Below are 8,517 nucleotides of genomic sequence, written 5' to 3' on the forward strand. Positions count from 1 at the left end.
ATTTTTTTCTTCTAATACCAAAAAAGGTTAAAATCGGGTCATAACTTCCCTTATATATGAATATACATAATTATAGGATTTTAAAAAATACGATAAGCTTAATAGCTTATAAATCGGTTAATATGTGAAATATATTTATGCCGAAAATATGGGTCAAATTGTGTGTTTTCTTAATAAAAATATAAAAGTATAAAATGTTCGGTTGCACCCGAACTTAGCCTTTCCTTACTTGTTTTTATTGGTTTTAATTAATAAAAGAAATAAATATAAAATTACAATCTTTCCCGAAATTGAAAACGGAAAATAAACTTCCGATATCCAAATTTTTAAAATTCATATGACGGAAAAATAGATCAAAACCCTTTTTTATAAGAGTTGCCAACTGCGTAAAAAATAGTTTATAAAATTTATAAGAAAAAATAATTATTACAGCATAGCTATGAAACGAATATAGTATAAAGAGGGTTGAGTCAAAAAAATATGCACATAAGGATTACCACCTATCTGAATTTTTTAATTAAAAGAATAAATGAAATATTTAAACATAAATTTATTAAATTCGAACATTTGGGTATCGAATAAAGTTTATGAGAACTCTTTGATTAAAAAAATATTAAATTGTTTTTCAAATACCACCACATATCATTAAATTATTTCCTATAACATTATTTACTCATTGGTATTTTCGAATGTCCATATCATAACCTTTATGACTAAAACAAACTAATTTAAAATATAAATTTCCTTTCCCCGAAGAAAATCATTGTCGCCTAGCACTACCTTCTATGAAAAGCAAACACTATTTATTAGTTTAAGCGATAAGAAAATTGTTTGAGTAAGAAGTAATATTGGCTAGCAGCGAAAGATCATAAATTTATGGGAAATTGATATTTTTTGTAATCTTTTTTAATTAAGAAAACAGATAAGGCAAACCCAATTTGGCGTCTTAAAGGTATGTAACTGAGACTTGAGTTACAAATACAAACATACCAGAAATATTCTTTGGTAAATATTTACTACTGCTTCGTTACTGTGGCGTTGCTGTTGTTGTACGTGTTGTTTATGGTTTTGTAAAATGGTTAATAAATGTGGCGCACCATGAAATTTAATTGACACGACGATGTGTAGAGATAAGAGACGTATTGCTTCCTGATTTTTAGTTGACTAGAATGTAATTAGGGGTAGGTACCGACAGAGGGGTAGATACTAAGTGCGTAGATACTATGTGAATGTAAGTAAGTGCATAAGTGAAATACAATGAATTTATGCAATATGCATTAGGGTGGGTCATAGTAGTTAAGTACAGTAGTAAAAATTCAGTTTTTATACCCTGAACAGGGTATATTAAGTTTGTCACGAAGTTTGTAACACCCAGAAGGAAGCGTCGGAGGCCCTATAAAGTATATATATAAATAATCAGCAGGTTGAACTGAGTCGATGTAGCCATGTCCGTCTGTCTATCTGTCTGTCTGTTTATATACGAACTAGTCCTCCAGTTTTTAAGATATCGTTTTGAAATTTTGCAGTTGTTATTTTCTCTTCAAGCTCATTTATCGGAACTGCCGATATCGGACCACTATATCATATAGCTGCCATATAAACTGAACGATCGGAATCAAGGGCTTGTATGGAAAACTTCCGCATTTTACTACATATCTTCACGAAATTTGATGTGAGTTATTGCTCATAGAAATAATTTAATATCCGAAAAAATTGTTCAGATCGCTTCACTATAGCATATAGCTACCATACAAACTGAACAATCGGAATAAAGGGCTTGTTTTTTACTTACTTTTTTTCCAAGGGCTCTTTAGATTTGCTTAAACACATAGTTACTAAAATAAATGCACCTGCGAAGGGTATTTAGCTTCGGTACAGCCGAAGTTAACGTTTTTTCTTGTTATAATAATATTTAGTTATTTTGGATAATTCATCCCAAAATTCACATATTTTCTTTTATTATTTTATTCCTAAGTGCAAAGTGTCTATTTAAAAAGTTAATGAACAATCATCCCTTTTTTAAAAATATCAGTAAAATTAATATTGTCCTCTTTAAAGTAATCCCTGCAGCTATACACCAATGCTACTTTCAATTCGCAAAGCAAATCTCCACATTCTTCGGAATTTTACCATTAGAATGATTGGGCTTAAGTTTGGACGTGATATAATTTATCAGGTTCGTAATTACCTTCAAACCTGAATAATGTTCTTCCTTTAACTCTTCTTATGCAGACTAATAACTTTGAGATCATACTATAATTTACTTTTAAAATTTAGGCAGGAATTTTGAAAATAATATGTTTATGATATATGTATATGTTTTCCGAAACCATATTGAACCACCCGTACCGTCAAGCTCAAGAATAAGAGGGCATAAATTTAGCAAAACACAAGTACATGTACAATTTTCCGTTAAATCATTCAAAACTGGAAGCTTAAAGCTTTAAGGCAAACTTGAGTAAAAGCTTTCCTTTATGCAAATTAACTGCCACTGAGACTTTAAACTGTTTAACGATTCAAATTCAAATTACATATAGAAAAGTGTGCAATATATGTAAAGATAAAAAATGTTGCATACTTTCAGGCATACATGAAATTAATACAGTCACATATTTATGTACACTTATAGGAATTTGTATTAGGCCTGTAGCAAAACTGGCACACGATAGATACATCCACTTACAAAATAGAATGAGACAAATTATAATGATTTTTTTCGAAGTAAGCTAAAAATATCCGAAGTTATATTTCAGACCTATTTTACAAATATCGATATACTCTAAATTGAAAACAGCAAAAAAAAAATTACTAATTGCACTAAATTTACAAGATTTTTTTTCGATTCATTTCATATACATATAAATATGATCCCGAAAAAATAGAATATAAAAATTGAAACCAAACGAAAATCTGTCTGTGATCCTTTTTATGACTTCACAACAACCTAACAGAATCTGCATTCGTTTCGTAGAAATAACTAGCACCTTCAATGCTAGAGGCATCGAATTAGTTCGTAGCTGATGTCTTCTCATTCCTAAGCAAAAAAAGATCAGATGAAATTATACTACATAGAGACAGACATTTGTGAATATCGATACACTATATTTCGAACATATTTAAAATTTACTATTGCAAATAATCTGAAGTTGCATAATATTAAATTATCTCATAAGATGAAAAAATCCCCCACCCAAAAGCCATTATAAATTCATAATATATTGAATTTAACAATTTGGCAATGTAAATATCTGAATGAAATCTTTTCCAAGAAAAATGTTCAACCTGCACACATACACACGAGCGATTAAACGACTATAGAAATATTCGTATTTACATTTCGCATGTCGTCGATAACGAAATACATTTCTGGAAGTTCATTCATATCGCTTGACGTATGTAGGTATGTTGGAGAGGTATGTATTTTCATATTTGATAAAATTAAGAGAATAGGTGGTTATCTTTTTTTGTATTAAATTATATGGGTGTGACGAATGTTGGCACCATAGCGGCAAGCCGTTGAAGAGGCAGCAACAGCAGCGCTAACAGGAGTCGATATTGATTGAAGTACGAGGGCGTGTTGATAAAACGTGGTTTTCAGAGGTAAAGACATATTTTACAATTTAATTTAAAAATATATCTTACTTTGAGCTTTTAGACGAGCTTTCATTAAATATTTTAATACTTTTTAGAAAATTGGGTTTAGTTCAAGGGCGGAGGGTCTCACGACTATTGCATAAGCAGTATAGAACTCGGATTCTTAATTTAATCAAACTGCTATTTTATACTATTTCAATAGGTCTCTACATTTTACAATAAAGTCTCTCTTTGATGTCTCTTAGTGGCATAACAAAGTCACATAAAGCTCCAAGGGCGACAGAACTTCTAATAATCGATGCGAACCTAACTTAACCTATCAGTCTAGTATTCAAGGGTACTTGGAACAAATTTTTCCTGATTTATCAAGCAACCTTTATATATAGCATATCGACGTTTGATTTCTTATCAGCTAAAGCGCCACAAAGGGGCTGTTTCCACATTCTACTGAGTTCTTACATGCGTAAATATTTAACCATGACATTTAAATTCCAATGTATGATATTATTGTCCAACGCTTGGTTACAATACTGCACAATCATTTGTTCGGCAATTTCAATTTTCAAAGCGCATTAACTTTGGAAAGGAAGGAAGTTAATACCAACCATATCAATGGGCTATTGCTTACTTTTTCGTGTTGGTCTACCGACTTATAATGACTTATTGACAGACAGTTTTGATTAATCGATAGCATTTTGAGGAATTATTTAAACGAGCTTTTAATGCATAAATACTTTAGTATTAAGGATCAACATGTCAACATTTTCTTTCCATACATTGATATAGGAGCTACTGTCAAATTCACGGTATGAGAGAAAACTATTAGCCATGAAAATGTCAAAGGTCGTAGAGTCACACGTTCATGAGCTGTAGAAAGAATATATGTATATTTGTATTTCTCTTATATTTTCCCTTTTAACTACATTCTGTCATGCTACCCTTCAAAAAGTTGTTAGAACTTCCTTCGTAGGAATTACTAACGAAACCTCCGATTTAAATAAGATAAGGGTGCTATCTCAACATATAGTATGGAAACTAGTTTCAACTTGTTTTAATAATTACAAATAGTGGAGAGCAGGTACTACGTACTTCCCCATTTCACTTCAAAAATAAAAGAATCCAAACTACATTTTTAATCAAAGATAAAGTACCCACTTGCAGCAATTCTCAATGCATTTGTATGAAATTCACAACTTCAATTGTTATTATTAGATAATATTTATTATTAGTAATCTAATTTTCTAATATTTATCTATAAGCACTTGTACAATACTGTCTACCTTAAAGAATGTTATTCATCGTCAAAAAAGCGATTATTTATATCAAAAACACTTTCTCTGGCTAAAATTAGATACAAATTAAAATTTTTTATTGCATTTGAGCTATCTTCAAACATAGGAGAACTAGAATATGAGTGCACTGGAGGCTCATGATTGTATAACTTTCAATAACTTTTACAATTAGTTCAAAAACCGAAATAAATGCAATCAGTTCTAACCCTGCCGTAACCCGAATAATAAATCTGAAATTTGTATATACTAAATGTTAATAAGACTCCCTAATTCTTACTCTCTTGCCCTCATTCACTCTTCAACATTCAAATGAACTTTTCCTTACTTTACTACTGTCGTTGCAAGACCTCTAATTTAACGCCAGGGGATCTTACAAATAAATAAAAAATCCCTTTCAGACTCCTTGCTTATTTGATTCCTAACAGTATATACAAGCTTGACTTCAAGTGTCTGCCTAAAATGTTAATAAGTTTGGCCTCACGCCATCACTGTTAATGTGACTCATGTGACAAAAAGTGTACAAACCTGGCTTTACGTGACAAACTTGACTTAATTTTTTTTCTCAAAATGTCCCTCCTGACACGTCAAGCTGTAAACAAACCTGACGTCACGTGACCCAAAAAATGTAAACAAACCTGACCTGACCAGAAACTGAGGTCAATGACCTTTGGCAGAGGTTTGTTTACCTTTTGTCCCAGATCAATGACCTTTGGCCGGGGTTTGTTTACCTTCTGGACGAGGTCAATAACCTTTGGCAGGAGTTTGTTTACCTTTTGATCGAGGTCAATGACCCTTGGCTGATGTTTGTTTACATTTTGAGTTGAGGTCAATGACCTTTGACAGCGGTTTGTTTACCTTATGACCGAGGCCAATGACCTTTGACAGCGTTTTGTTTACGTATTGATCGAGGTCAAATCTGACCCTTGAGGTCAATGACCTTTGATAAGGGTTTGTTTACATTTAAACGTATCATGTGGTTGACAGGTCCAATGAGGTCAGATTTGTTTATATTTTTTAGAGTAATGTTGGTTATATAATAGGAATCATGTTGGGTATATAATAAGAAGTGAAAAGTGGTCAGATTTGTTTATATTTCGTTCGGGAGATCTTGTGAGAGGCCAAGGGAGATCAGGTTTATTTCTGAGAATTCGAGTGATTTCAATTTGGGAGTGAGAGTGGGAAGTAAAGTGAGGTTAGGTTTATTTTTGGTTTGGTATTTGTTGAGAAATTATTTGAAGTAAGGTTTAATTACATTTTGTAAGTAGCCAAAAGCCGTGTTTATATTGTCGGGTTCACATGAGTTAGATTTTCAGAAGTCACATGAGGTCAGGTGTGTGTGATATTTCAGGCACGCCGACACAATGTAGTCTTTATTTTAATGATACCTTTGAAGTCATGTTGGGTATGTGATGAGAAGTCCAGTGAGGCTAAGTTTCTTTGTGGTTATGCTTAGTTATGGTTTGGGTATTTGTTGAAAAGTCATATGAGGTAATGTTTGATTACATTCGTTCGGTAAACAAAAAGAGGACAATTTTGGGGCGCGAGAGTTTTAGACAAGATTCTTAATATAACGACTTACTTATGAAATATCTGAATAAAATCTAGTATAAATCTTTTCGTGAACAAATTTTTGCTTTAATGGGTAGGGATATTCAATTTTCCAGATGATTTTGGATTGTTTAATGCAACAACAGCTAATGTATATTGATATCAGTTAGGGATGAATCAAAACGTGTCATCTGTACTATCGAGATCTTGTTGTACCATTTTTATGTATACAATTCCGGTGTATATGTTATTGACTTCTTTATATAACTGCATACATAAAGTTATACGGTAAATTCGCAAACGCAAAGTTCACAGACATCAAGAGACAAACACACATACATATATTTGCCTGTATTCGTGTGGATATGCATATGATGTATTTACTTGCGCACATCAAGTGTAAAAATTAAAGCAAATATTTACTTAGGTGTTTTTTTCAAAAAAAAAATCGAGAATTGATGTGCAAAAAAATAATAATACTCGTAGATAAAGCCAAACATGGAGCGACAGCAGAGTGCCAACACATGATAAGCGCATGAAAAAGATAGACGTATCTACGTGCGCACAAATCGGTGCTAAAACAATCAAATATAATTAAAAAATAATTGAAATTTATTTAAAGTGAAAAATGGTGTTGCCACTACGTAATACAAATATATTTATCTCATGAGATTTTGTATGCGAAATTCTAGAGAGATTAAATAATTATAAGAATAAGTGACAGAATTTTTTTTGTTTGTGGAGTTATAAGCAAAACCCCATGCTGCTTTATCAACCGCTTAGTGATAGTTGATAAAAACGTATATAAAATTCTTCACAGCAATTTGCACTTACTTTATATACGTATGAACTCACTTTCGCCAAAAATAGCATTTCACCGAAAAATTGGCGATATTTTTAACTTAGTAGCAAACACACATGCCTGATTAAGGTTTTGACTATCTCATATCAATTTATTTTATTTTATTCTATTCATTTCTTTTTTTTTTTGTGTTTACAAGCTACCACTGTGACGTCAACGATTTGCTTACTGAGTCAGCTTGTCAGCATTTTGAAAAATTACACAAAATTGTATCTTGAATCGATATTTACTTTTGTGCCTTTGTTTTGATCACATTGTGTAATACACAGTGTGTGGGAGTGTGTGCTGCCTCCCTCCTCCTCGGCCGGAATGATAACATTTGCACTTAAGTACATTTGTATGTATGTATAGTGTGTTCTATCAGGGAATTTGGACTATAGTGTTTGCTACTGTGGGTTTTCCTTACTTTGTGAAATTGTAGTACATAATTAAATATTATTTAACTGAAGTGCCAACATGCGAAAGCTTTTGAATGAGATTTGAAGTAGCAAATAAAATTTCACTTGTTTTTATGCAAATGTATTATTATCAGATAATATATCATCAGATTTGGACTTTAAGAACAAAACAATTTACCTTATATACCTTGGAAACAAACAATAGATCAAATCGTCCGATCAAACAGTACTAGTTTTGTATTTGAGAATCAGAGAGGTTTGAATTGAGGTCAATGACCTTTGGCCGGGATTCGTTTACATTCTGTGAGGTCACGTGAAGTCAAACTATATATATTTCGAGGTCTCACGGGAGGTGATGTTGGGTATAAGTTAGGAAGTCAGGTTTATTTAAAAGTTTAGAAATCCGGAGAAGTCAAGTGAGGTTAGGTTTCTCTACGGTTCGGTTTGATTATATTTGGATATTTGTTGAGAAGTCTTGTGAAGTAAGGTTCCGTTACTTTTTGAGGTGTTACCAAATACCGGATTTGCTTACATTATTATATTTATATTTTGAAGTGTTACGTGAAGTCAAATATGGTATATGTAAGGGATATATTAGGTACATGTAAGCAAGTTATGTGAGGTTAAGTTTCTTTATGATTAGGTTTTGTTATAGTTAGGGATTAGTTGAGAAGTCTTGCAAAGCAAAGTTTAACTACTTTTTGAGGAGTCACAAAATGTCGGAATTGCATCCATTTTGTGTGTTGACGTGAGGTCGAACTTGTTTATATTTTGAAGGATCAAGTGGGGTATGTAATATGAAGTCATATGAAATTAAGTTTGG

The 8,517-nt window shown here is 32.1% G+C and overlaps 1 protein-coding gene across 3 annotated transcripts in view; it reads right to left on the minus strand.

The window, feature by feature from the left end:
- The window catches only part of LOC105208998 (uncharacterized protein DDB_G0283357), a 131,501-nt gene that overhangs the window by 79,671 nt on the left and 43,313 nt on the right, over nt 1–8,517 (minus strand). The gene's annotated exons all lie outside the window — the stretch shown is intronic.

This window comes from Zeugodacus cucurbitae, chromosome 5 (assembly GCF_028554725.1).
Source record: "Zeugodacus cucurbitae isolate PBARC_wt_2022May chromosome 5, idZeuCucr1.2, whole genome shotgun sequence".
NCBI lineage: Eukaryota > Metazoa > Arthropoda > Insecta > Diptera > Tephritidae > Zeugodacus > Zeugodacus cucurbitae.